Source organism: Marmota marmota, unplaced genomic scaffold (genome assembly GCF_001458135.2).
Source record: "Marmota marmota marmota unplaced genomic scaffold, marMar, whole genome shotgun sequence".
NCBI lineage: Eukaryota > Metazoa > Chordata > Mammalia > Rodentia > Sciuridae > Marmota > Marmota marmota.
The window spans coordinates 11,738,632-11,765,316 of NW_026000048.1; the positions used below are offsets into that span (position 1 = coordinate 11,738,632).

The following is a 26,685-nucleotide window of genomic DNA, read 5'->3' on the forward strand; positions in this document are numbered from 1 at the left end:
ACCCCCCCCCCCCCCCCCGCTCCTTCAGTCTCAGTTTAACTTTTCTGTATATATTTATTCCATGTTCAAAGATGGCACTGAAACCCCCAAATAAACTGAGAAGCACTGGGTAACAGTTTCAGTGAAGTCTTCAGAGCATAGAATGGATTGGAAATTGGATAAAATGAATTTTCTTGCATAAAAGTGTGAAAAAAATGGAAATTTGCAATTTATTTTTAAAGTTATGAAAGAGACTCTCTTTGATGGCATAACATGCATCTGTGATAATTCTTCAAGTCTTCTTAAAGCTTTGGAATGGACCAGACTCAGTAAAATATAAACCATACGCTCAAAAAGTTATTAAAGCTGTCTTTATTAATAATTTGATTTTCTTACTATCTTGATTTCTCTTGAACATTATGCAAAGATGAAGTTTTATTTGACTCATGTTTTGTTTAGAGAGACTTGAGGAGCCCTTCCGTTCACTATCAGCTTTTATCTGTCCCTCCAAACTTTGAAAACACTTCATTCAGAATTTTCCTTTTTCTGAAGTTTCTCTAATGATGTTATTCTTTTAGCTGCTGAAAGAGGGTACGTGGAGGGATTTTCTCTTTTCTTCTTTAGTTTTTTTTTTTTTTTTCCTAACCAGGCAAAGATCAAAAAGGTACTTCAGCCATCACTGAGCATTTTGGGAAATTGAGTACCTTACTTCACCCTTTTCATTTGTAAAGAGAAACCTGTTGAATGTGAATACATTTAAAAATGCCCCCAAATTCAGCTATGGGAGGATGTCATGAGATGGTAGACTACAGGCAAAAGTTCTGGTATTTTTTTTTTCTTTCCTGCCTTCTCATTTTACCTTTTCTTCTCCCTCACTGTTTCTTTCCTGTCTAATGTTTCTCTTCAGTTTGGGGCCATTTTCTTTTATTCCCTCTCTATATAGGCTCCTGGAAGTCCAGAGAACCGTGACCCCCTACTTTCTTTTATCTCATTTGTTAAGGACCCTGGAAAACAGATCCAAAGAAATTAACTTTCAATAAGTTAATTTTAGCTTGAGTAGGAAAGATATTCATGAGCAGGAATTCTCAGGGATTGCCTATTTATTAAACTTATTCAGTATTTTTGGAACAGATCTGATGGGTGCCTACTATATGCCAAGTGCTGTGGTCAGACAAATGGATAATCTCTCTCTCTCTTTTTTTTTTTTTAAGATTGATGTGTTTTTTTTATACCTTATTTATTTTTATGTGGTGTTGAGGATCGAACCCAGTGGCTCGCACATGCTAGGCGAGTGCTCTACCACTGAGTCCCAGCCCCAGCCCCAAATGGATAATTTCTATTGCTCCCATTTGAAGGATCCTTGTAATGGCAGAGAAGAGGACCGAGACAAGCATAGAAATCAGTTAGTTACAAGAGAAAAATGTAATTGCCTTCCTGGCGGTGTGGGCCATGTGCTGTGCTCCTACAGTCAGGCGTAAAAACAATCATGGAAACCTCCATTCTCCTGGTCTGGGAGACTTTGAGGCTGATTAGACTTCACACAGGAGTTCTGAAATAAAACCACTTGCAACCTGTTTAAACAGCGCACAGCTAGAATGTATTTCGACTTTGCTTTGGTTCTGCCATTTTGTTTTGGCTTCCTTTGGCTTGAAGATGGGCCTTAGTCCTGCTGTCCCTCATCCTTGACTGGCTTTCATGTGCCATTATGGGCTGTAAGAAACAGCACAACAATGTGGGCATAAAAATGAAGACCCAGCTGGGCTGCAGCGTAGACAGGCTTCCCTGTGGGTATTCAGAACACACCGTCTAGTGCTGTTAACGTGCTTTTTTAATCTGGAAACTTTCCCAAGGCCTTTTCTTTTCCTGACTTGCCTTTAGCTATTAAAAATCATTGCTTTTGCACAGTCTGTGGTAATAAAAAAAAGAAAGTTCCCAGTCTCTCTAATGTAAAAGTCATAAACCATGCCTTGACAACCATAGAGAATTATATTACTAATTTATTTTTATTGTTAGTATAACTTTTAATTGCCTCTCTTATCTTCATGCCTGACTGTTGTTGGCTGGATGAAGTTAACAATGTTTTGAAAGTCAGTTCAGAGGTGAACAGATGATGCAGCCATAATAGCAGATATAGACATGTTGTTGGAGTTTTGTGAATGTCAGATACTAATTTTAACAATAATAAATTTTTGAAAGGAACAAGAAGTTCCCAACTAGTAAATGGAAGGTATTCTGTGTAAGAGGCCCTAGTCATTTCTAGATAACACAGTTTCTACTGCAGATGTGATAGACGGCCTCTTTGCCTCATCCATTACCTTCACCATCCAGCCTGTGGATGTTTCAAGATGCTCAGGTTTTTAGAGTAGAGATGGTAGCCATGGGATAAATCCTTTCTCCTCTTATAGTCTGAGCCTTTGCAGTAATGTCTATGCAAGTAGTTCTCAAGCCCCTTGAAGTTAGAACTCTGTCCATGTTGATCTGATTTTTGTTCCCCTTTTCCTGTATGCCTTCAAATTCTATCTGCTATTTCTTAATTTAAGTTGCTTTGATAATTCTGTGGCCTGTTTTAAGAGTACGTGAGACATCCTAAACATATTCCTGCTGGGAATAGCTGGACTGAATGAATGTAGGGAAGGGACTTTGGAACAGGGTGAGGGAATATTTCAAAAGCCAACTTCCCCAATTCATCCTAAGACATCTCATCTTTTCTGCAATTGGTTGTTTGGATATTTTTTTTTTTGTCTGTGTCTCATTTTAACTTGGAAGACATGACTTTGAAGAAGTAATTAAATCATAAGGATGAAAGTAGCAAAGGTATTAAAAGGCAGACTACATTCTCCTTTGGCTCCCATGTGACTCTTCCTGCAGAAACCCTCCCTTCGAGGGAATGAATGGCACCTTTCCATTATGGTGCACTGAGAGAGAGGCCAGATGGGTAGCCTCAGGCCTCAGCTGCCCACTGGGCAACCTCTACACAGTTCTCTGGAAGAGAAATTGCAGAGCTGTGTGGACTCCCTGCCCAGGTTTGTTTGCAGAAGATGGTTAAGCACTTGAATAATTTGAAGTTTTCATGAGAAGAGATTTTTGTTTTTGTTTTTGATTTTTGTTTTTGGTAATCAGACATTTTATTTTGGCCTGTAGGGCAGATTTTATTTTTCTCTTCTACTTTTTGTCTTCATTTTTCTGCACTATTTTTAAATTTCTCCCATTGAAAAACATTGGATGTGACTATCTGGAAGCGGAATGTGTCCATAAGGAAGAAGATGCATGGTCGAGTCATGCAGAGCACCAAGTGGCGCCTAACGCTCTCTTGGCTTGGCAGGTTTCTGAGGCTCTCTGTGTGCCCTGGTTACTTTATCATGCAGTGGAGAAGGTGTTGTGATGGTGTTGTGCTAATTACCTGAGATCATTCTTGTAAAACACTTAGCGTAGTGCCTGGTGCGTGGGGAGTAGTTGATGGTTATTGCTGTATAACTAAGTCTATTATTTATGCACTAATTCTATTATGCTCTGTTGGTATGTTATGGAAGATTCTGGTTTCTCGCTGCACTGATGTCTACCCAGGCCACTGTCAAATGCATATCTGGTCACTAAGGTCAGGGAAGGAAGACAAGCTAGCAACTTATTCTTCTTCATCAAAACTCAGTTTACCACATGTTGAACGTAAAACACTGGAAACAGCCTTGGAAGGAACGAGGCGTGCTGTTAACCCGTTGTACTGCTAGCCAGCTGTGTATATCATGGGTCAGGTCAGCTATCTATTTATTTATTGAACTCATTCCATTTAAATAAAATGCTAAGGAATCTGCTAGGAGAGTAGATCTCAAATGTTACACACTCATGCACACTTGCACACACATAACTTTCAGGCAATGCATATGTAACTAGTTTTAGTGATCATTTCACAATGTATAAATGTATCAAAACATCACATTGTACATCCTGAATATGTGTAGTCTTTAATTTATCAATCATATCTCAATAGAATTGCAAAAAAATAAATAAAAATTAAAAAATGCATGTACATAGAAAAAACAATCAAAGACGTCTTGACCTTCCACCTTTAATGATAGTCTGGATCTGTCCCCTCATACCCATGAAAGAAGCCAAGGAAAGAGGAAAGGAAGAGAGGAAAAGGAGATGGAAGCATCCCATGAAACCAAAATTCTCATGAATTTTGTGTTACATAATTAATTGTACCTTCTTACTGTCCTCTACTATCCAGTCAGGTCATCCCCAGGCCTCCCCACTGTGTTGGGGTCACATGCTGCATTTACAGTACCATGGTTGCTTTGACTGAGGGATGAGGAGGCCAAACTGACTGAATGATCTCGAAGGTTCATATCAGATCAGCACTTCAGGTTTAATACCTTTAAAGGTGCTGCTGATTGTGTTCATTTATTCTTGTTCTTAAAGAAGGTGGATCCAAACTTTAGAGACATAAATGGGAACTCTGTAGCCAGATGAAATGGGAATTATGGGGCTCATGGAATCCACAGGGACCCACAGGGACAGGTTGCCTGCGTCTCATACTGCTCCTGACTTTGTATTGGGCAGACCTAGCATTTGCCCCAGGGAGGCGCAGGAGCGTGAATTGAGTATTGATCAGAGAGAGGGATGTATTGGTTTGAGGAGGCAGGACTGGGGGCTTGCATTCTGGGAGGCCCTTTAGAGTCACAGCAAGGCCTTTGGTAGCCCTTTGGAGTTACTTTTATTTGAGACTCTAGTGTTTTCTTCAAGGAGACTAAGTTCTGGTTCTGTTCAGGGTACCCAAGGGAGCTCCCTTTGTTCCAGAATAAAAGAAGAATCAGAGTCACGCTTCGATATCAGGGGCTGCCCACCCAGAGGTGATCATGGGCTGAGCGGATGTCCTGCACAGGGCAGGTTCCCCAGTGAGCACCAGCTTCTCACACTTCCTGCCCAAACCTGCCCTGGCTCATTGTCGTGTAGGAGACACAGTGCTGGCTGTGGTGGACACGAGGGGCCTGACGATAGGACAGACATATTCTCTCTTGAGGTCTGAAGCAGCTGGGAAGTAGGGGCCAGGCAGGTGGAGACCAAAATATTAGCTTTATTCTGGATAAAGGATAAATGGGAGGATGGTTGTTTGTGGCAGCGAAGGACTTCCGAATCTGAACCTCAGGGTCATAGCTGGCCTGCTGGTCTCAGCACACACCAGACCCCTCAGGTCCTCTCCTGGAGCAGGGAGTCTGTGGGCTCCAGCAGGCTCCGGAGACAAGGGACAGAGAAGCCACTGATTTTGTGCCCTTCCAGTCCCTCCCCAGCCAGTGAGGAAGTCCTGCCTCCTTCCCTGGGGAGGAGGGGGACAGACAGGGTTCAGGGAGAGTCAGCCACAGGCATGGGGACAGGAGAGTGGAGCAGGCTTCCTCTTTACAGCTACCTTCCTCTTGAGACCTGGTGTCCCCAGGGATGGGTCCAGTGTTATGGTGCACCTTGTAGGTCTCCTCCTCTGGGGCGCTTCCTTTTCTCTGCCTTAGCTTCACAGAATAATTTATTTAGCGGGATGAGAGAAATGAGATTAGTTCTGATAACAGTGGTTTTCAATAAACATTGTTGTTCACACGATATGCACTCTTTGGGTAAATGATTTCAAAGAATCGACCTTCAGCGTTTCTTCCAGACTCTGAATGTTGAATGGATGAACAGATCATTCACTTGTTTGCATTTGGGTCACAGACTTGAGGGTGGTTTTGTGTGTGTGTGTGTGTGTGTGTGTGTGTGTGTGTGTGTGTGTTGGAGGTACGATTGGAGAGTAAGCAAAGTGAGGGGTTAAGATTTCTAGAAGATTCATTACTAGAGGAATTCTGCACTGCTCTGGAGAGGGCTCATGCCCAGGAGATCCTCCATCTGAAGGACCTTCTGCCCCTGGGTCTGGGGACCAGGGCATGTAGATTCTGGGGACTTTGTTGATTTCTTGTCAAGTGTAGACACCATGCTGTGTTTTGGGGTATGTTTTGAAAGCAGAGTATGGAGCTAGATAATGACCTTTGTTCCAATTAATGAAGCAAAAAATTGTGTTATTGTTATTATTTTTTGGTCGTTTAAAATGTAACATAAAATTTACCTTTTTAAATATTTAAAGCATACATGTCAGTGTCTTGGTGGACATTCACACTGTTGTGCAGCTATTGCCACTAACCATCTCCAGAACTTGTGCATCTTATCAGGCTGGAACTGTACCTGGAAAACACCGACTCCCAATTCCCTTAGCCCAGTGGCCATTCTTCTGTTTTTTGGCCTCTAAGAATTTGGCTACTCTAGCAACTTCAAATAATTGAAATAATATAATGTTTGTCCTTTTGTGACTGGTTTATTTCACTTAGCATAACGTCCTTAAGGTTCCTCTTCCATATTGTAGCCAATGTCAGAATTTCCTTCCTTTTCAAGACTGAATAATAATATCTCTTGCATGTCTAGACTGCATTTTCTTTAGCTATTCATGTCATGGATATTTGGGTTGCTTCCATGTTATTGTGATATTGTGAATAATACCTATATGAACATTGGCAGACAAACAGTTTTGCATTATATTTTAGAGAGTAAGCTATATATTTAAATGTAATGTGTATACATTACAATTTTGGTGATCACAGTACACTTTGGGTTCACATTGAACCTGAGCTTATGGTTATTCAAAACTCCTAAAGTTTTACAGCCCAGACTATATCTGTGGTCATGGAGTTGTTCTCAGCTGCCTGACAGCTAGAACTAATTAAGGTCTTTCAAAGCCCCACATCCTGGAGCTCATGATGCTACCCATTTCTAACATGTCAATCAAAATAATAACACCACCAAGTAATAAAATAAAATTTGGTGTTTTTTTTTTTTTGCTTTTGGTACCAGCGATTAAACCCAGGGGTTTGCTTAACTACTGAGCCATATCCACAGCCCTTTTTGTGTTTTATTTAGAGACAGGGTCTCTCTAAGGTACTTAGGCCCTTGCTAAATAGTTGAGGCTGGCTTTGAACTCGAAATCCTCCTGCTTCAGCCTCCTGAGCTGCTGGGGTTGATTACAGGTGTGCACCACTGCCCCTGGCAAAGTTGGTGTTTTAAATGCCATAAAAACCCCCTAAAGTTATACATGCAGCAAAACTCTATATGATTTATCATTGTGTCTGGCCTCTTTTATCCTAAATTGTTAAGTTTTGTGCACCTTATCATACACTTAATATTGTTGGACCCAGTTCACTATACCAGCCTGTCCAGATCTTTTGGAATTCTGAGTCTTTCATCTGGTTGGGTTGTTGGCAGATATGACGACCACATCTTCTATAGCTCTAAGAAGACAAAGGGGCCTGAAGCAGAGCTCTGTGGATGCCCTTGGGAACCTTCCCCTGCTTGGCTTCTTTGTGTATTGCTGAGTAATCATTCACATACTTATTCAGTTTTCCTCACCTGTAGCCCCTCTCCTCATTTCTTTATAAGGAAATTTGTCACCAAGCTCTGTGTCTGCAGGTTCCATGCTGTCACAGTCTGTGTAATTGTTGAGAAGTGAATGATAGGTCATACACATTATTAGGTTGTTTTAGTTGGTAATGGAGCCACCAGAGTTTTTAGATGAGAGCTCGCTATTCTATATCCTCATTACCAGCTTACAGTGAAAGCAAGTTTCAGACCAAATCCTGCCTAAGATGCTTAGGAAACAGAACAGGATGGTGTAGTGTCATTTAGCAAAGTTCACCAATCTTAGTTTTCCCAGGTCTTTTTATTTTTAATTTTGAGACAAATTCTTGCTAAGTTGCTTAGGGCCTCACTAAGTTGCTGAGGCTGGCCTCAAACTTGCAATCCTCCTGCCTCAGCCTCATGAGTCTCTGGGATTACAGGCATGCACAACCACCCCATTCTTTTAAAATTTATTTTATTTATTCTAATTTGTTATATATGACAGCAGAATGCAGTTCAATTCATATTACATAAATAGAGCACAACTTTTCATGTCTCTGGTTGTATACAAAGTAGAGTCTACACCATTCATGTTTTCACACATGTACTTAGGGTAAAGACGTCCGTCTCATTCCACCATTTTTCCTACCCCCATGCCTCCTCCCTTCTCCTCCCTATCTAAAGTTCATTTATTCCTCCCATGCTCTCCCTCCCACCCCTGCATTCCCATTATGAATCAGCATCCTTATATTAGAGAAAACATTCGGCATTTGGTTTTTTGGGATTGGCTAACTTCACTTAGTATGATATTCTCCAGCTCTATCCATTTACCTGCAAATGCCATGATTTTTTTTTCTTTTAATGATGAGTAATATTCCACTGTGTATATATACCACATTTTCTTTATCCATTCATCCACTGAAGGGCATCTAGGTTGGTTCCACAGTTTAGCTATTGTGACTTGAGCTGCTATAAACATTGATGTGGCTGTGTCCCTGTAGTATGCTGTTTAACATTCTTCAAGATAATCAACAAATCACTAATCCCATCAAGGAAAAAAAATTCTGATGTTTACTCTGCTGTGGTGTCACTTGAATATACATAGCCAAAGTACTTCTAGTTGCCACTTCTGAAGTAGGGAGTTCTTGGATAGGATGCTGCTTGACCAACCCAGGATGGTGTAGTGTCATTTAGCAAAGTTCACCAATCTTAGTTTTCCCCCATGTAACAACCTCCTAGGTCAAGATGTAGAACGTTATGAGCACCCACAGAAAGCTCCCTGAAGCCCTTTGGCACCCCCAAAGATAATCATTATTCTGACTCCTATCAAGATAGATTAGTTTTGAATTCTTTGAATTCCATATATAAGGAGTCATACTTATGTTAAAGTAGCTCATTTGTTCCCAGTGCTGTGTAGTATTCCCTTATATGAATCTTTAATACCCATTCTTTAGTTGATGGACATATGGCTAAAATAAAGTGGCCAAAAACATTCTTGTGCATGTGTTTGGTGGATTGAGTATAAGTTATCAATTAGGTAACTCTCTGCAATTGAAATTTATATGGAGATGATAATATGCTTGATGATTTTTTTGTACTGTGTATCAAACCCAGAGGTACTTAGTCACTGAGCACCAGCCCCAGCACCTTTTGCCATATGATTTATTTTTATTTATTTATTTATTTATTTATTTATTTATTATTTTTTTTAGTCATACATGACAGCAGAATCCAGCACCTTTTTATATTTTATTTAGAGACAGGGTCTTGATGAGTTGCTTAGGGCCTCCCTATGTTGCTGAGGCTGGCTCTGAACTTGCATTCCTCCTGCCTCAGCCTCCGAGCCACTGGGATTACAGGCATGTGCCATTGTGCCTGGTGCCTGATGATTTTAAAGCAAATTGAAGGTGATATAGAAAACCATTAACAAAAAATGAATTTATTTTAGAAGGACTTGTATTTAGCCAATCCATGCTGATCCAAAACAGACCATGGCTTCTGTGCCCTTTGCTTACAATAAACATTCTCAGTCAGAAGTGTAGTTTCCTGAAAGCGCAGGTTCTCGTGGGGAAGGATGCCGTTTCTTCATGCCTCCTCTAAGAAGGGGTGGGAAAGGACCTTTTTGTTAATTCAGCAAATAGGTGTCATTTTCTAATTATAGATCCTAACTGAAAAAAAGGCATGAATTACTAAAAATGCCGAGAATATAAAGTAGTTTTGGGGATCTCCTGAGTTGGAATAAGATTTTAAAATAACCATTTACGTACCTGTTCTCCTGTCATCTTGTGTTTTGTAGTGAAAACAATATTTGCTGCTGATTTACAATCCCTGAATTCTCTTATCAAAGTTTAATTCCACCCATATTAACTGGAAGGTTTTTCTAGAATGCTGTCTTCCTCTGAGAGCTTGCTAGAAGGAGAATCTGCTAACCTAGGACAATTGGTGGATTCTAGTAGAATAGGGCAGGTGAACTCAGACCACCATTGCGGGGATACTTTGTTGATTTAAAGTTTAGAAGAGGCTGTATTTATGAAAGTAAAGAAATAGGTTAGCAGTCCCTTCGACAAAAATGGAAAAAAACATTCTAGGGACCCGTATCACACATATACAGCCAAGGTTTCTCTACCTTTTTCTAACACCTAACCATATTTTTGAACAGCCCTAAGGGAGGGGAATCAGGCAGAGTGAACCAGTGTTACAGAAGCATTTACCCTGGTTTGGGGCATCTTTCTTGCAGAAGCAATGGCACATGTAACAAAATGACATTCACACAGGCCATACTGAAGTTTTGTGTGCAGCACCAGAATGTTGAAAGCCACCAAGTGTCCATCAGCCAGTAGGGACTGGATAAAAGGTGTATGTCTACACTGGAATGCTATATAATATGTTGCTAAAAGAGAATGATGCAAATCCATGTTCTGATATGGAAAGATCTCTAGGTACATTGCCAAATGAAAAAAAGCCAGGTGGAGAACAGTGTTTGTATAAGAAAGATGGGATATGAAAATATATGTGTGAGTTTGTTTGTATTTGCATCCAGAAATACTGGAAGGATAAATGTAAGAAACTCATAAAGGGAGTGATTGGGAAGAGGTGTAGGGATGACGCCTCTGAGTGGACCTTTTTCTATCGTGTTGACCCTTGAATCATGCAAAAGCACCCACCCACCAACAAGGGCATCCTTTAACATTGATCCAAAGCAAGTGGTGGAAACGAAGGTGGCTGAATGCAGGGTGAAGGGGTATATCCACCCTCTCTGTTTATCTTCTCAGAGGCTAAACCAGCGAGTTCCATCATTCAGTCAGCAAGTGCTCATTGAGTCCTGTGACATGCCAGGCACTATTTTAGGTGCTGTAAGTGGGAATGCTGAAGCCCAGGCTCCTTCTTGAAAGGGGCAAATGGATAGCAAACTAGTGATGAGAGAAGACTCACGTGGCTGGAGCCCAAGGGGAGTGAGAGGAGCACAGGGCACGCCGGGTCAGCAGGGTGATTGCTGGTGTACTCCTATGTATTTGTGATGCATCTGTGAAAAATATTGTCGCACATAGGATAATCAAGTGGTGTAAATTCTCACATTTGATCTTTAACTATAGCAATCAGGATTTCAGTTTACCATAATACCATTATCACTTTAGATATGTTTCAAATCAAGAAAAAAAAAACACAGCATGCTAGGTCAGTGTACCCCAACCTGTTGCCACTAAGTTGGCCAGAGACTAGAATTTAGTCAAATAAATAAAAAATTGATTTGATCTTCTTAGTTGGATTTTATGACAGTGAGAATATATTGAGGTTAATGTAGTCTATGTCATTTGTAACTATAATCATCGGTCATTATATGGATAAGACATGACTATGACCAAAAATATTTTTTTTCTATTCAGGGAGTGAATAAACAAAAATAATTCTTAAAATTTATTTCCTATAATTTGTTAGCTACAGAAAATTGAAAAAACAAACCCCATGTCCACACAGATAAACTGCATGGCCCTCACATTCCTCTTGTCTTCGTGACAGTTATTGTTTGGAAAGACCTTGGAGATATTTTCACAGTAGATAGTGTCGGTATTTGAAACATATTTCTCCCGTGTTTGTTTATTTTCTTATTCCGTTCTTTTATTGGCAAATTTCTCTTTCATAGTTTCTGAGTCAGATGAAAGATTCTTACTGGTTATTTTCAAAAAGTTTCTATGATATGATGAAATAATTTTTTAAAAGAGATTTTTCTCTGTCTCTTTGGGTTCAATTAAATTTTGGTGAAAATGAGGGACCCAGATCAAAGGCAGTGGTCACAGCACTCCTTGTCTTCCCAGGTCTACAAGAACAGTGACTAAGTTTTGCTCGGGGGAATGAAGGAGGAAAACAGGCCGGATGGGCAGACTTGGGAGTCTGAGATTTTCCTTATGACTGATCCAAACTATAGTTCGAAGTGTTGTAGACCCAACATTTTCCTGGGAATTCCTAGACTTGTGATCTAGTTGAGAAGGCACCAGAAATCAGATTAAAGGGTTAAAGAAAAAAAAAAAAAAAGCAGAGTAATTAAGGCTCTACTTCCATGGTCACTATAAATCCACTCTACGGTATGATGAAGAGATGCTTTGGGTGTCCCCAAATCCTCTGTCATCCTGAGAAATATACAGAAAGGTGACCGTGGGGGCTTGTCATAGCATTTTCCTGTTCCCAGTTGCTTGTAGGACTTGATGCATGTCTTAGATTTTTCACGGCTGTGACCAAAAGACCTGACAGGAACTATTAGAGGAGAAAAACTTATTTGGGGCCTCACAGTTTCAGAGGTCTTTAGTCCATAGATGGCTGACTCCATTCTTTTGGGCTTGATGTGAGGCAGAACATGGCGGAAGAGTATGGTGGAGGAAAGCGGCTCAGGACTTGGCACCAGGAAGTGTGTGTGTGTGTGTGTGTGTTTTGGGGGTGGGGGTGAGTCTTATTACTGTAGACAAAATGTAAACAAACCCCAAAGCCTACCCCCAGTGACCCACCTCCTCTATCCACATCCTCCCACTTCAGTTACCACACAGTTAATCCCTATCTGGGGATTAATTCACTGCTTAGGTTAAGATGCTCGTAGCCCAATCACTTCACCTCTAAACCCTCTTGCATTGTCTTACACATAAGCTTTTGGGGGATACCTTATATCTAAACCATAACAATGCATCTTTGAGGAGTTTGGAATTTTATCAGATCTGTTCCCTTGGAATTGCAGGGTGAACTTAGGAACGTGTGACCTTGGTTTCCTAGACTGGCCTTAGGGCATGTTGGTTGACATCACTGAGCCTGGGCTGGTCCCGGTGTGTGACCATTCACATTCCATTAGCAGAGTGACCCATTCTTGCAAAAAGATGTTCGAGTTGCCTTCGGCAGCTCTCAGCCAGGCAAACCTGCTCCCCCGCCCCCCTCACCTGGAGTTGAGTTGAAGCTGGGGTCTGAAAACTACTTAAAACATCTCTCAAAACAATAATAAAGTGCACTGTCTCTTTTCTTCCTCTTCTTCCTGTGGTTGTTGGATGACTAAGGAACAAGTTAAATAGGACAATTTCTGGGCAGATATGTAGCACAGGTCTCAGCAGATGGGCTGTCCAGCCTTCCAGAAAGGATTCCCACGTGCAGAGAGCGTGGACTTGAGCATTTCTAACATCCCACAGACTGCTGAGGAGGACGGAGGCCAGGAGGCGTACCAAATGACCTTGGGACTTTACCTAATCTCAGCACGCGTGCCACACTTTAAGAAGTTCAGCATTAGTGGCTCAGTCAGAAAAGGCAGAAAAAGCCATCAGATTCATCTTAGATATGTTTTGTTGTATTTCATATTCTTTGAATTTGACCACTTACAAACCACTTATGGTTCAGAAGGCAGTTTTCCAAAGCAGAACATTAGATTCAATATCACGCACATTCTCTAACCGTTCTGGATTTCAGGAAGAGAATTATCAGCCCTAAATTCTGTGTTTGCATTGTGTGGATATCTGATAAAAAGATTGCCAAGGAACATGATTTATTTATCTCTCATAAAGTACTCAGAGTTCTGTGGAATTCCGTTCTGTGCAGAAGTTCAAGGGTGGATATCTAATTGAAGGGTAAGGTAATGCGGTAGCATTTCTTCACTGACTCGGATAAAAAAAATGAAAACTCTTGCTCATCTGGATATTTCTGTAGTAGCCCACTAGTTATAGACAGGCTCTACACATGAATTCAGGGATTTTTGCAGGTAATAAAAAATTTCTGATAACCCCCCAATTTTATTTTGGTGGTTAGTTCTTAATTCCAATCTTATTTTAAAAGAAACTTTTAACAAGCCTCAAAGCAGTACCATTTTGAACAGTGGTCACATTTTATATAGATTTGGCCCTGCAGTGTGGTGTTGTCCCCTATTACAGATAATGAGACAGAGGTTCAAGGAGGCTGAATGCAAGGTCGCTCACTGAGTCCTGGAGGTGGGGTTCAACTTTACCTCTCTGACTTGAGACCCACAGTCTCTCTTTTTTAAACTGCTGCCTGCCTATTAGTGAAAGCAGATAGGAGGAGGCCAGAAAAGGGCTGAGAGAATCTTGAGTCATCACTCTTGAGTCACCAAGCATTGATAGATATTTGAGAGAGTTTGCCTCAGTTTCTTCATTTAAAAAATGAGTTTGAGTCGGGCCCAGTGGCACACTCCTGTAATCCCACTCAGGAGGCTGAGGCAGGAGGATCACGAGTTCAAAGCCAGCCTCAGCAAAAGGGAGGTGCTAAACAACTCAGTGAGACCCTGTCTCTAGATAAAATACAAACAAGGGCTGGGGATGTGGCTCAGAAGTCAAGTGCCCCATGAGTTCAATCCTTGGTAACACTCGTGTCTCCCCTACAAAATGAGTTTGTTAAGTTTTCCTATCTGGGGGGATATTGTAAATAGGAGATGAGATAATGGGTTTAAAAATATGTTGATAAATACAACCTGCACTAAATAGGCCATGGTTTACCCCTTTTTGAAGTCTGTATTCCTTGGGTATGCCCTGTGCCCAGGGAACGTGTCCATGCCTTCTGTGTTTTAGGGAGGTCACTGTGGTAACCACAGGGGATGTTCACACTAGTAGAGGGCTACCTCTGGTCTGGATAAGGAAGAGCTGTCAAAGCAACACGTTTCAAGGATTGTCAAGGCTGGGAGAACATTCACCTATCTAAGTTCTCTGGAATTTTCTAGCTAAAAGGCATAAGGGGTTTTGAGAATTCATTTTGTTTTTATTTATTTATTTATTGCTCTACTGGGGATTGGACCCAGGGGTACTCTAATACTGAGCTACATCCCCAGATCTTTTTTATTTTGAGATAGGGTCTTGCTAGGTTGCTGGGGCTGGCCTCGATCTTGCGATCCTTCTGCCTCAGCCCCCTGAGTTGCTGGGATTACAGATGTGCACCACTGTGCCTGAGTTGGAAACTCATTTTGAAGCAAACCCAGTACCAGGAGGTTGCTTTCTACCTTAAGATGAAGTGTTGGTTCCCTCGGCCCCTTGAGAAATTCACTCATTGCTGCATGAAGGAGGGAGGAGATGCTGCTGCCTTTCAACAGGGAGTCAACTTGCAGAGTTGGTGGTTGGGGGTCCACCCTCATTTCTTCTTGATAGTTGGGACTTGGGTAGCTGAAGAACTTTTGGGACCACATCCCAGGGCCTGTAGAGTGCAGTTCTTCAATGCACGTCTAAATATTTCCTTCTCAGTTAAAAGGGAAACCATCCATTACATAGGTCTTCCTAAAGGCCATTTATCACCGCACAGCAGCTGAGAACATCAGCTGACAGGCTTCCTAGTGCCTGGGGTAGCGCCTTGTAGGGGTGACATATACATTGGTTGATTAAATGAACTTCAGAAGCATCTACAGAAACCAGGCTTAATTTGTGTAACCACCCATAAGTAGGACGATCTTTTGGTTGGTCTCTTTATGTTTTTATGCAGTATGTTCTTATTTTTTTTTTAGTGTAGTTTTTTTGAGAGAATTGTAAACTTACATGAAGTTGTAGCGAATGATATAGACAGATTCTTGGTCCCCTTTACCCATTTTCCCCCAGTGGGTGACATCTTGCATATATATAGTACAAGACTGCAACCAGGATATTGCCATTGGTATAGTCCACACCTGTTGTTCCTATGATGCATTGATTTTATTCCAGTATGTTTTGTTTTTAAAGTGATTTTTAAATGGTGAAATATGAATGGGGATAATAAAAACCAGTCAGAGGTTTCTGGGTCAAAGGTAGAAGCAGAGCTTTCTGGGTCTCTGTTGGGATGAAGTTGGTTCCCAGCTGCAGAGGACAGGTGTGTTTGCAATGAGGGGTGGGGAGGAAGCCCCAGTGAGATGGGTGCCATGGGGCAGGGAGGTCCAGCTGTCAGCCTTTTCCAGGACAGGCCAGTCCTCTGACTTGTGCCCTTCCTGCTCAGGGTCCCCCATAAACTCCCCACCCCAACCTGGGCTCCAGCCCGTGTGCTGGGGAAACATGGAGTAGTTTGGGCTCGCAGGAGCACTCAGTCTGATCTTGTTCAAGTCCCGGACCAGGCCCTCCCAGTTCTGAACCAGAATTTCTAGAATGTTTGAGAAAAATTAGTCTCTTTGTCATCCTTTTCTTTCCTGGGGTTGTTTTTTTCTATTGGATTCAGGCAAGCAGATAATTAGGTGTTGGAGGGCTGGTGGTGCTTCTTTTATTCATTATTTAGCAGCCTCTTTCCAGTCCCAAATCTCCTCTGCCCCAGCAGCCCACACAGCATCGTGCCTGGGAAAGGTGGGTAATTAATGCCCACAGAAAAGAAGCGAATTTCTCCATGGGGAGCAATTTCCAGGGCATGGGGACATGCAGCTCCCCTGATAAAGAGGAAGTGGGGTGAGGAGAGGAGGGTGGGGTGCTGTCTGGGACATCCTGGGGCTCTTGAAGTTCGCTGCCTGCTGAGCCTAAAGGGGCCCTTCTGAATGGGAACATGGCCTTGTTTCTATTTAGGGAGTGAAAAGCCACCCAGCATCTTTGCACTCCTGAATTAAATCCAGTGTTCTAGGTTAGAAGGTAATGGTTCCCCCATCCTCTCCTTTTCATGTAGACTTAGGAAAAAAAAAATCTGGATTTCTGCCTGTGCGGCTAACTCCTGGAGTTAACTCTTTCCTATGAACTTGGCCTTGCCTCAGGACGCACAGGCAGCAGTACATTTACTGCTTCTGTTAGGGCATAACAGAGAAAGGGGACATTTGCATCATACACCCCTTCCTGGCTTGCCCTCCTCTGCCACAGACAGGGAAAATAAAAGACACGCCTTTCCCAGGAATTACTAATTCATAAGCACATAGCTGCATAACACATAGCATATGATGTGGGAAACCCTGAGAACTTATTTCCAGGAAAAGCTAATAGAATAAAAAGCTTTTGCAAAAGTGTTTATGGTATAATATTATTTCATAAGGTTTTCAAGAACGCAGCTTTAACATTTGCACTTTCTGCAGGAAATAATGCGATCCTGTACTTGGAGAACAATTTAGTTGAAATGACCCTTTCAAGGGATTAGGGAAATGCACGTGGGACATGAGTCTTTTGTCATTGTGTGTAATCACTTCTTTCAGAACATGGTTATTCCTGGCAGATTTTCTTTTTTTCTTGTTTTGTTCTCCTGTTGTTGCTTTTTTGGCTTACTGGGTTTTTCTTATTAAGTATTGAAAATTTTCTTTAGAGCTTATTCTGATATTTATATAAATAAATGAATGCCAGAAAGAAAGGACAGTAATTTTTTTTTTTGCTTGATTGTTTGAGATTTCTTTTGGGATCTGCAGATAATGTCTAAGTGATTCCAAATGTTCACGTATTGGTAAACAACCAGATAATTAGGTTTGTGAAATTGTCTCAAAATGCCCATAATTACATAAACATAGCCAGCCTAGAGGTCTACATTTGCCTCCTGGGTTTCATAATGATTTTCTATAATGTTTTTGGAAACATGGACTTTCTATGTGGTACATATAGGGTTACCATTTTGAATTAAGGAAACTGTGCAATTTTTTTGTGTGTGTGATAAATAAAAACTGGAAGAAGGATATGAAATTCAACTCTAATCCCACCACTCAGAAGAAAACTACTGTTGATTTTTTTTTTGTATATTTCTCTTGCTTTTTTGGACATAAATAGTTAACCCAATTATTTTTATATTGTATATTGTTTCTTGCATTTATCCTAAGATGGTATATCTTGGGTATTTCCCCATATTGTAAATCTTTCTAGAAAATATCATATATGCCTTTATTTATTTATTTGGTACCAGGGATTGAACTCAGGGGCACTCCACCACTGAGCCACATCCCAGCCCTGTTTTGTATTTTATTTAGAGACAGGGTCTCACTGAGTTGCTCAGCACCTTGCTTTTTTGCTGAGGCTGGCTTTGAACAGGTGATCCTCCTGTGTCTTGAAGCCCAGGAAACCCTGGCCTGAGGTGTGCTTCGTGGCCCAAGGCATAGCACTTTTGCATTAAACAATGCCACCGATTGAACAGAGCCAGGGTGTGGGCAGAGGCTCTGCTCAGGGGGGTCTTGGTTGACTCGTCTGTTTTTGTTAGGGTATCATCTTCCTCCTTCCCTCCCTTTCTTCTGTCCTCACCACATGTTTTCCCCATGTATTATTTTTCTACATTCCTATTTTTAGTTCTATTTTCTCATTTGCCAGTATCGATGGGCAGCTTGGGGCTGAGTGGCATTCTTTCATGACTCCTTCTCTCCCTGTGCACATGTTCTGCCCAGACAGCAGGACCCAGGCTTGTCTGGCTTTGGAAGTGAGAGTTAGCCACTGCTCTGGATGAGGGTGTCTGCGGACCAGAGGGAGAGGTTTCCTGTCTGGCTCTCTTTCATGACTTCTGGGCATGAGCCTCACGTGGACATCTGGGCTGTGAACGGCATCTCCTTCAAGATGGCAAACCTGTTTTTTAGGGGCCAGGGTGGGGCTGGCTTTGCATATTGGCTGACTATGGGAAACGTGTCCTGGGTCTTTCCTCCAGAGCTCCACAGCCAAAGCCTGAGGATTAGAATCCAGGAGCCACGCTGGCTGCCAGGGTGCAGGCCAGGGTCTCTTCAACTCATAGACTCCTGAGAATCAGGAAAGACAGGACTAGGCGCTGTCCCTCCCCATCCCCACCCATCACCCCACCTGCGAAATGGATCTTAGGTTTCTTCCTTTCCTGCTTACCCAACAATAAAGAGACACGTTGCATGTTGGAAAAGCTGTTTCTGAGCTCGACTGTGACTCCCCATTTTATTTTTTCATTCGCGATGCTGGGGAATCGAACCCAGGGTCTCACACATGCCAGGCAAATGCTCTACCGCTGAGCTATAATCCCTAGCCCTTGGGATTTCCTATTTAATCTGAAAAGTCTCTTTGCTTCTTATCCTCCTCCTTTGTCCAGTACACAGTAAACTGCGAGTCACTTCACCAAGATGTGAAGACATCTTCAGAGATAGATGACGTGCCAATCACACTGATCCCCATCGTCTCTCATGTGTCACAAGCATTGATGGCTTAGGCCTGGTGTGCCCTGTGCATCTCTGCCTCCTCCTCCTCTTGCTGTGATTTCCTTCCTGTGGTTCAAATATCACTCTGCTTCCTTCCACTGCAGTCTGCCCTTCTTCCTTCACAGAGGAAGGCCTCATGCAGCAGTGTTCTAGCCTGTTTCAAGGGACAGGCCTGTTTCTTATTCTTTCCTCTTCATTTGTCCCTAGTCCCAATTCCACTCTTTTCCCTTCCTTCCTTCCTTCCTTCCTTCCCTCCCTCCCTCCTTCCTTCCTTCCTTCCTTCCTTCCTTCCTTCCTTCCTTCCTTCCTTCCTTCCTTCCTTCCTTCCTTCTGCCTTTATTGAACATCTTCTATGTTCAGGCTCTTTGCTTGAGGCTGAATGTTCAGGGACGAGTGGCACCTGACCTTCCAGGAGCTCACCTTTCCTTACCTGGGGAGTCAGGTCAGCACTGGGGTGGCCACAGTGAGCAGTCAGTGGAAACCAGAGGAGAGAGATTTTTTTAAGTCTGGACCAGGGTCAGGAAAGCCATCCCCAGTGAGGTGATGCCCTTTCCATGACAGTTTTCCAGGTCAGTGTGGGAGAGGAGGGAGCAGGCCGTGCCATGCAGAAGGACCAGCAAATGCAAAGGCCGAAGGCCCGGGCAGTGTGGCGCGTTGGCGAGGATGTGCTGCATGGATGCCGCGCAGGGATCGGGGAACAGAAGTCACTTGGAAAAAGTGGCCACCGCATGAAGGTCCTTGCATGTCATATAACAGCAACAGTTAGCCTTCACATGGTCCTTATGCAAAGTACTATTTCATGGATGTAATTCACTTAATCCCCAGAGCAACTCTAAGTGGTCGGAACCACTATGGTCTCCATTTTACAGATGAAAAAACTGAGATGAGAGTGGCCAAGATTTGCATGAAGTCACCCAGTAGCAGGGGGTAGCCTCCAGCCAGAGAGTCTCTTCTGGGGCACCACGTGGCCCTCCTGAGCGCCTACTGTTCCTCCTGCTGCAGCTGCTGGAGTAGAGGAGCCACAGGAGGGCATGACGTCCTGGGGCAAAGAAGCTGAAGTTTATCAAGTAAGTTTTAGAGACAGATGAGGCTTGAGCTGCTTACAAGTCCCCTGCTATTTTTGTGGAGGAACCTGGTAGAATCTTTTAGAATCTTTCTCAGAGTTACATATACTGAAAAGGCAGCTCTCTGGAACTTTTTTTTTTTTTTTTTTTTTGCAGTGTTTGGGGCTCAAACCCAGGGCCTTGCCCATCCTAATTGAGCGCTTTGCCACTGAGCTACCTCCCTAGCCCCTGGAACCTGTTTTTAAGCCCACTTAGTGTAAAGCAATGTGTGCCCAGGTGCTGACGGAATTGAATGTTTGAACTGAAGAATAACCACATTTATGTACTTGAGTCCCTTTGGACTTTCCTTTCTCTCTTGGGTCCCACGGGAGGATGGTGGTTCTGCTAATAGCCTTTGGAAAGTTGTTCAAAGAGAAGGAGGGAGAGGCAGCCAGAGACACTGTCTCTAACTGGTACCTCTTCCATGTGGGCATTTCTTTCAAATCATATCTTTATTGTGGTAAGATACACGGCACGAACTGTACCATGGTGACATGGTGACTGTTTTCCCGTGTTGGGTTCAGTGCCGTTGTGCACACTGACATTGTTTTGCAACCTTCACCACTGTCCACCTTTCAAACTCTTTTCATCTTGCAAAACTGAAACTCTGCACCCATTAAGCAATGACTCCCCATCTCTGCTCTCCCTTGCCCCTGGCAACCACTATTCCACTTCTGTCTTTGGGTTTGCCTACTCTAAGGATCTCATATGTCTTTTGTGACATGCTCATTTCACTTAGCATAAGGTCCTCATGCTTGGTCCATATTGCAGCATGTGTCAGAATTGCCTTTTCTTTTTAGGGCCGGGTAATATTCTATCGTGTCTGTCCCACATTTTGTTTATCCACTCCTCTGTTCATGGACACTTGGCTTGCTTCTGCCTTTTGGCTATTGTGAATAATATTGTTGTGAACAAGAGTGCACAGATGTCTGAGTTCCTTCTTTCCAGTTCTTTCGGGTACTGTGAAGGGTTAGCCCTTCCTGGACCTGAGTTTGGGAACTGTAATTAGTTTGTTCATGGTTCCCTTTTCTTTTCTATTATGTCAGATGAATCATAATCTTAAAGGGGGATTTAAGGAGCCATGTGTTTTACACCTGGTCCTCTGTGCCCCATGTATCGGGTAGGAAGCGCAGTGGACACACTCCATGGCTGAGGTGGTGGCTCCCTGAGCTGTGGCAGGGCTGCAGGAGTTAAGCAGGAGGGAGTCACAGGCAAAGCAGTGCTGCCCGAGCACAGTGTAGGAGGAAGAGGTGACGGAATTCAGGAGTGTGTGCTTCATGGTGGTCCGTGAGGGAGTGCGAACAGTCTCGAATGAATCTCTGATGTCTAGCTTGGGTGACCAGATGACCATGACCTTGGATGTCTGGCAGATAGGGGTGGTGCTGAGACACCACCCAGAGTGTGCATTTATTTTGGGGCTTCTCCAAAAAGGGGGAGGAAGCTCCTTGGGATCTACAGATCATCTGCAGGAGAAAAATCATTACAATACGGCTATATAATGGAGCTGGAAAATGAAATAAAGATACTGTATAATTAGTGTGAATGTGGATTCTTATTCAGAGAAGGTGGTTATATTTCTTGACAAAAATTCTTCTAATCGTGTCAGGATTTTTTAATTTTGGAAATCTGTGGTGAAGGTTAATATTTTCTTGGTTTGTTTCACAGAGACAGTTGAAACTAGGAGAACGACTTGGTATTCAATGTTATAAGTGTTCCTACCTATTTTTGTACCTACTTTGAAGTTGGTTTGAGGTTAGTCACTACTCTCTTTTCCTGCCTTTTGTTTTCTGGCCTCATAGACTCCGGCAGGCCTACCAGTCCTGGTGCTGGGGCTCACCTCGTTCTCCACATTCTCTGAGCCAGGTCTCTGCACTGTAGGACTAGAGCGGGGCAGAGGTCAGAGGAGCAGGTGTTGTGAGAAAGCCAATGAGTTCACTTTCAGAACCTTGATCTTGAGGTGCAGGTGGACATCCAGGGGGAGGTGTGTAGATGGTTAGATGCAAAGGTGAAATGCTTAGGAATGACCCGAGGCTGGCCAATGAGGTGGAGTTATCCCCCAAGCTCAGGGGTGTGGGATTGCCAGAGAGAACACAAGTCACAAGAAGAGGAGAAGAACAAAGATGGAAGGCTGTCCTCTTCTTTGTCTGCTCCCAGGTGACAAAGTAGGTGATAGGCCAGGATTCAGGGATGGATGACCTGGAGCTTGGTCTCACGCACCATCTGCATATGCACAATGGCAGACTTCAGAGCAGGAAGATTGGGATTTTGGTGAACTGACTGGAAGATACAAGATGACGTGTAGCAGCCACAAGAGCCAGAAAGAGGAGAACACAGGGAAGGCTGAGGAGGGTGGGCCAGAGTGTTAAAAATGGCAACTAGGACAGACGGGATGTCCGTCAACTTTCTGCTGCTATAACAAATACCTGAGACAATCAACTTATGAAGACAAAAGTTTTATTTGGGCTCATAGTTGTAGAAGTTCCAGTCCATGCTCAGGCAGACCTGTTACTTTTAGGCCTCTGGTAGGGGTGCCAGATGGCAGTGATAGGGAGCACGTGCCAGGGCAAAATTGCTTATCTCATGACCAAGAAGCAAAAGACAGGAAGAGGAAGGAGCTAGGGGTCCCCCAATCCCCTTCAAGGTCATGTAGGCTCCACCTCTTGAAGTTTCACCATCTCCCAATAGTGTCACCCTGGGGACCAGCCCTTTACCATATAGACCTTTGGGGACACTTAAGGTCCATGCCACAGTGGTTGGTATTTTGGGAGTCAAGGGGTGGGAAGTCGAGGGAGGTGGGAGTGGTAACCTTCTAAATGCTAGAGGGGAGAACATGATCCACAAGTGTCCCTGCACTGGCTGCCGGGAGCCTCTGACCTTCGTCAGAGTTGTTTTGGGTCGTGGTGCTTCGGAATTCAAGATGAAATACTTCCAGCTTACCTCTTGAATTCCAGACATTGCCAGTCTGGACATTATGCCTCCTGCCTGATATATTTTATATCACTTTTTCTTACTAAAAGTCCCTTTTGGAAATTTAGGACACATTCTCAGGATGTCCATTATAATAACGAAGTCCATTTAGATGCCAGTGTGTGTGCACAGATACCTCTGACCGTCTCTCTGGAGGCATTTCCTCGAAACTCCTATTACCTTTCTGTAAACAATAAAATGGGTGAGCTTTTATTTTCTGGGATTCCAAACCCCAGGTTCCTTGAGGAGTCAGAGTTGGTGGGAATTTCCTTGGATCTTGAAACCTGGGTCACGGGTAACATGGATGGGTCACCCCAGAATCCTGGGAACTGTGGGTTCCAAATCCCTTGGGCCATGTGTAGGGTTAGCCATTTCCTCTTAGCTTCTCTCCTGGAACCTCTTTTACAGCACTTCCTTGATAATCAGGGCTGCTGTGGATTGCAACCTTCCACCAGCTGTTTCTGAGTTACTGCTGTCTTGTAAATGTGTCCCACAGACATTGGTGATGCATATAACAATAACTACAGTATATTGGTGCCTACCGTGTTTGGGGCACCATACCAAATGTTTGACATATATTGTCTCTTTTAATTTTTTTTTTTTTGGTTGTAGTTGAACACAATACCTTTATTTTATTTATTTTTATGTGGTGCTGAGGATCGAACCCAGGGCCTCACGTGTGCTAGGCGAACCCTCTACTGCTGAGCCACAACCCTTCTTATTTAATTTTTACATCAGCTTTATGAGATAAGTGGTATTAACTTCCTTTATGAATGAGGGTACTGTGACTCAGAAGAATTGAAGTCACCCTTTTTGAAGTCATTGACTCTGCAACATGAGCATGCAGAATCCCCTGCAGGGTGAGGGAACGCACTGCCAGCCCCACCCCCGGGAGGTCTGATTCAGTAGGTCCATGATGGAGCCCAGAAATTGTATTTCTAGCAAGTTCCCAGGTGCCGCTGCTGATGGTCCAGAAACCACACTGCAATCATGCTCTCGGTGATGGGGACTCCCACCTGGACTTACTCAACAGCTCATGGAGGGAAGCCTGCCCACTGCCCAGGATGGACTGAGGCCTTCTCGTGGAAGATTCAGGTCAGCAGCTCTTTTCTCTTTTAGCTGGATCCTGTACAGGTGCACGAAGGCAAAGGGCACCGTGAAGGTAGGAACTAAGGGACTGCGTTGTCTATGCAGAACTCTAAACAACAGAGAATCCACGAACGCTCTGCTTTGCTCCTTCACTCTGCGCCTGTGATTCTCTACAATGTCTGTGATAAGTACTCTGCTCCCTTCAAATGCCATGGCCGCTGAAGATAAGAGTCTGAGCACCCCCTCATTGATGGGGCTCTGGTGAGCTCACAGCCAAGAACCCGTCTTCTCCCTCTTGTCTCTTCCACACACATCTGGGCATGGGGTCAGCACTCAATCCACATCTGATTCGTAGTCCTTCCTCCTTCTTCTAGATTTTTAGGCTAAAATAATCTGATTTTAAATACTAAGGAATGGACAAAATGCTTCAGAGCTGTGCATTTGGTAGGTATGCTTACCAGCAAAAATGCCACTTGCTGTAGCAGGCAGGGTCTGCTGACATCATGTTGAATCCTCACACCAACTTGTGAGGTGGGTTCTGTCCTCCCATGTTACAGGTGAGGAAATGGAGCTCTTCTGACTTGGCCCCCCAAAACCAGACAGCTGGTCAGTGGGCAGAGCCAGGGTTCCCATGAGAGTCCATGTCCCTAACCACCAGGCTCTACTGCCTTTCAGGCAGTCCAGGGAGCTCCAGTTTTAAACAGGAGCTGGACACTTTGTGGGTCACTCACTATATTCAATAGCTAGTCAACACTGGTCCACTTAGGATGGTGGAACATCTCTCCATGATGGGTCCCCTCTTTCCTGGGGGCCGATGTGGTATTTACCTCTAAGGCAGTGAAATGTGTCTTCCCTCCATGAGGTGGTTGTTGGTATTTATAGAGCATCTTATAGGCCAAGAGTTCCAGAAGCTACAATTACCTCCTTAATCCTCTTAGCCTCTCTGAAAAGAGCCATGAGCCCTCAGAGCCAGCTCCTCTCCTTTCTTTACCCCAGCCCTGCCCCCCAGAGTTCATAGCAGCACCCAGAAGCAGTAGGGGTGGGTGGGGATTCCAGGGAAATCAGGCGTTTCCTGCAAGTCCCTTTCTGAGCTGGGTGGACCTGCAGGGCCGTGGTGGGCCTCCTGTGGGCTCTCAGCATTCCCACTTGTTTTCGAAGGCCTGGGCTGGGGGCTGACTGGCGAGTCACCTGCTTCCTGTGAAGGGATGTCTCCAGCCGCATCCCCTCTCCTGAGGCTCCAGGAAGGCAAGTTGCAGTCATAGAATTTGTTTTTCTCTTGGGAAGCAGGGAACTCTTCTGTCTTGGCAGCTGCTGTGTCTTAGATGCTCATGGGAGGAGTAACAGAGAAAGTGGGAAGGGAAGAGGTTTGGGGAACTTCCTGGGTGCTCCTGGGTTTTCCCCGCACGTATTTGCACAGAGGCCTGCTGGGCATGCTTGACAAACAGCCTGTGGCCAAGACTGTCTTGTTAGTTCCGATTAATGTAACTCATTAGTCTGAAGATCCACTGTGAAGCCAAAGGCTAATTTTGATCAGTGGGATGGCTTGTGCCGGCTGGAAAGATCCTTGAGTACACTCATGCCCTGTGTTACTAAGGGCGGAATAAAGCCTACATAAATAACAACTGCTCTTGTTGTGGGTCAAGACACTTTCAGTTGTTAGGCTCTTCTGTTTGAGGGTTGTTAATCATTTCCCTGGAAATCATGGTGCTAGTGAAAGAGAGAACACAGTTGGAGAAATGCTCACCCTTGTCTCCCTGTCCCCCTACTGCCATGACCATCTGGATCACTCTCTGCTCAGCCATTTCTGGTGTGTGCAACCAGGTGGAGCACTCAGATTTGGGGAGACTGGTCTGTCTTTGTAGAGGGCCATCATTTAGTTTCGTGTGTTTTTCTTACAAAAATATTTTTTTTTAAATGAACTAATTTCATTACTGGTGACCAGGATGGTAGTGTGTTATATCCAGCAAGGTCCTGTGACCAGGCCCAAGTTGGCATTTCAAAGCTTCACTCGGTGTTTTTCTGCGGGTCTGTCGCCCCTGAGCTTTGCAATAAGGAAGAAGGACATAAATATTGCACCAGCTGGGCTCTGAACCCTGGCTTCACTCCAAGGCACCCACCTCCCTGCTTCTGGCCCAGTACTGCAGTCTCTGCCCCTGTCCCCCTCTCTCAGCGCCTTCTCTGCAGCCAGCAATACCTAGCCACCGTTGTGTTTTAACTCCAGAGAGAGGGAAATGAGCTCTGGGTTAGGAGGCAGGAAGGCCCATTAAAGAGATCCTGGGATAAAGCAGGAAGAAGGAAACATGAATTAAGGGCTTGAAAAATTGGCCATCTAATCCTTCTTCTACCTCCTTCCCTACAGGAAGGCAAAGATCAGAGATGGAGTGCTGTTATTATCCTGTTCATAATTACAGGAGAGAGCTGAAGTTCTTGGAAATGCCAGCAAAGTCAGGAAGCTGCTGGCAACCGAGCTCACTCGTTCTTCCAAGATGGCCCGAGGAAGCCAGGCAGGGAAACTAGCTCAGGGGGCGGGAGCTCATGGGGGGCGGGCCTGTGCAGTGGAAACGATGACAACGCCCCTGGGCCTCTGATGTGGAAAACATCTCCCAGGGTGGTGGTTCTTAGAGCTAA

The 26,685-nt window shown here is 43.8% G+C and overlaps 1 protein-coding gene across 4 annotated transcripts in view; it reads left to right on the forward strand.

The window, feature by feature from the left end:
- The window catches only part of Camk1d (calcium/calmodulin dependent protein kinase ID), a 382,840-nt gene that overhangs the window by 76,311 nt on the left and 279,844 nt on the right, over positions 1-26,685 (forward strand). The gene's annotated exons all lie outside the window — the stretch shown is intronic.